This window comes from Danio aesculapii, chromosome 21 (genome assembly GCF_903798145.1).
Source record: "Danio aesculapii chromosome 21, fDanAes4.1, whole genome shotgun sequence".
NCBI lineage: Eukaryota > Metazoa > Chordata > Actinopteri > Cypriniformes > Danionidae > Danio > Danio aesculapii.
The window spans coordinates 37,594,684-37,598,028 of record NC_079455.1 but is presented as its reverse complement, the minus strand read 5'-3'; positions in this window follow the sequence as shown (position 1 = coordinate 37,598,028).

The following is a 3,345-nucleotide window of genomic DNA, read 5'->3' as shown; positions in this document are numbered from 1 at the left end:
GTCACATGTCGCTTACCCTGCGTCACATCCGCTTTTTCCCACTCGCGTCAACTGCACTGTTGTTGATGTTGTGTCCTTGTGTCTGTTTAATGAACTGCTCCATAAATATCCTTGATTTTTATTCAGAATACTTTAATCAAAATATGACTTTGTGTGTACTAAATCTGAAAGTATAAACAACATAAACAATATATTTCATAATATATAATGTAATATTACATTTCAGAGTGTAGATTTTTGCCAATAAATAAATAAAATAAAAATAATTATTGCATAATTAATGTAATATAATAATAATAATTAAATACATAAATACGTTATACATTATATCTTAAATATAATTAGCAGGTTTATGGTAAGTTGTTTTACGTACTTGCAATTGCAATCATATATTTCCAGTTACATATATTTACAGTCGAAGTCAGAATTATTAGCCCCCATGCCCCCCCCACCACCACCACACCACTTTTTTTTCTCTCTCTTTTTTAAATATTTCTCCAATGGTGTTTTACAGAGCAAGGAAATTTTCACAGTATGTCTGATAATATTTTTTCTTATGGAGAAAGTCTTATTTATTTTATTTCGGCTAGAATAAAAGCAGTTTTTCATTTTTAAAAACCATTTTGAGGTCAATATTTTTAACCCTTTTAAGCTGTAAATTTTTTCAATGGTCTACAGAAGAAACCATTATTATGCAATAACTTGCCTAATTACCCTAACCTGCCTAGTTAACCTAATTAACCTAGTTAAGCCTTTAAAAGTCACTTTTAGCTGTATAGAAGTGTCTTGAACAATATCTAGTAAAATATTATTTACTGTCATCATGACAAAGATAAAATAAATCAGTTAATAGAAATTAGTTATTAAAACTATTATGTTTAGAAATGCGTTGAAGAAATCTCTCTGTTAAACAGAAATTGGGGAACTTCAACTAAACAAATAATAATAAAATAAGGAATAAACAGGTTTTATCTCATTTTAATAGTCGTTTTGCCTTAGATTAAATCCTTTAACATCTTCTGTAAAGCCAGAGTCCTGCTGTTTTTAAATATTCTGCAATATTTAAGATTCATTTGACCATTATTTTCTATTGCATTGAATTAATTGTTCATTTGTTTTTCTGTTTTGCCCATAAGTTTGATTATTTGGGCCATGCTTTAATTGCCAAATTCTATTTGAATAATGTTATAATATTATGGCAAATATTTGGGACAGTCTACCAGAAACAAACATTTTCACTTATAAAAATGTGACAAGGGCTGACTTAAGCTTGTCCTCCTCAAAAAGATCATACAAAAACAAGTATAAAATCATACAATTCAATGATAAAACACATCCTTGATCACTGTCAGCTTCTCCTCTGTCAAATGATGTCACAGCCTTAAGGTGTATCGCATGCATTTTATGATAAATTTAATGCAGATGTGACAGGACCAACAGAAACATGGGGGCAATTGTAAAATAGTTTTTATTTGTACATTTTATTTATAATTTCATGTTTTTTATCAATTGATGTGAATGATAACAACGTAACCTTTGCTATTTCTGAAGTTTTATTTCTTAATAACGGTTTTTAGAATAACAAAACTATTAAAGCTGTAGCTTCGATTGGACTGGGGACAAGGACATTGACAGGGTTTGTACATTAGTAAAGTGTTTTTAATAAAGAATAAAAATCTGAGAACCAAATGAATGACATATTTACAGAACAACTCACAGAAATCAACCATCAGTTTGTTTTTTAGACATTTTTGGTATGACATACTTTTTCATTCATTTATTTTATTTTCGACTTAGTCTCTTTATTAATCTGGGGTCACCACAGCGGAATGAACCGCCAACTTATCCAGCACATGTTTTATGCACCGGATTCCCTTCCAGCTGCAACCCATCTCTGGGAAACACCCATACATTCTTATTCACGCACATACACTATGGACAATTTTAGCTTACCCAATTCACCTATACCGCATGTCTTTGGACTGTGGGAGAAACCGGACCACCCGGAGGAAACCCACGCTAACATGGGGAGAACATGCAAACTCCACACAGAAATGTCAACTGACCCAGCTGAGGCTTGAACCAGCGATCTTCTTGCTGTGAGGCGATCGTGCTAAACACTGCGCCACCACGCCGCCCTGTTATAAACTGATCCCCCCTGAAGGATGTAAAAACAACATGAGGGTCAGTCCTCTAAATCGTAAGAAATATTTAGTTCTGATCTGCATATAAAATACTAATATTACTAAAGATAGACAATATAAATATACATTTGACCAGCCCTGTAATTGTATTGTTTACTATTTTAAATTTTTACTTAGTTTTTTTGATTAAATTATATGTGTAATTATTTAGTGTAATTTCTGTTTAAAATTCTACTTCATTCATTTTCTTTTCATCTCAGTCCCTTGATTGATGTGGGGTCGCCACAGTGGAATGAACCACCTAAAATTCAACCTTTTTGTATTAATATTATTATTACTGTTAGGCACCAAGGTCTGAGAGTAACGCAATTTCGATTCTCTGTATGTCCTGTGCATGTGGTTGAATTGACAATAAAGCTGACTGACTTTTTCTTTCTCATGGACTGAATAAGGTAAGCAACATATTATTTTTTGTGCACCACCAGGGGGCAGTACAGGAAAGAAAAACTTCAATCTACCTTTAGTTATTTCAAAAAATAAAGAAAAGAGAGATTTGGCCACGTAATTCAATCTAGCTGTCTTAAAAGTTTTGAGTTCGGAAGTAAAACTGTCTGTGACGTCTCCCACGTAATACGTATACTCAGAATATAAGGCTAAATCAAATTAAAACAGTTTAGTCAAACAAACACACGTCAGGCAGAAATAATATAAAGAGGACCACAGGTGCGTTTAATGTGAACGAAACAGACAGTAAATAAAAGAGTGACAGCTCCAGGAAATCAAGACACTTCACAACACGCCTGGTTTTGTTGCCTCAAGCGTTTGGTAATTGACATTTGCATCAAGATCGTAAAAAGGCTTACCGGAAGTAGCTGACGCGCTGATTAATGTTAAACAAAGCTGTGAACGTTATGTAAATAAGATCGATGTGAGTGGGGAAAGTTGATGTTCAAGAGCGGGATGTTCGTCATATGAATGTGGGGGGTTTATTTAATTACCGCAGAGTTGTGACTTCATTAATTTGACAGGTTGAGAACATGTTATCAAAGGGACACGCTGATGTGTGAGAGTCATGACCCTTTTTATTAACACTTCCCATAAAGCCAGCATACAGTAAACAACATATCCCGTACGACAGACAGATAGAAAGAAAGACAAACAGACAGATAGACAGATAGATAGATAGATAGATAGATAGATA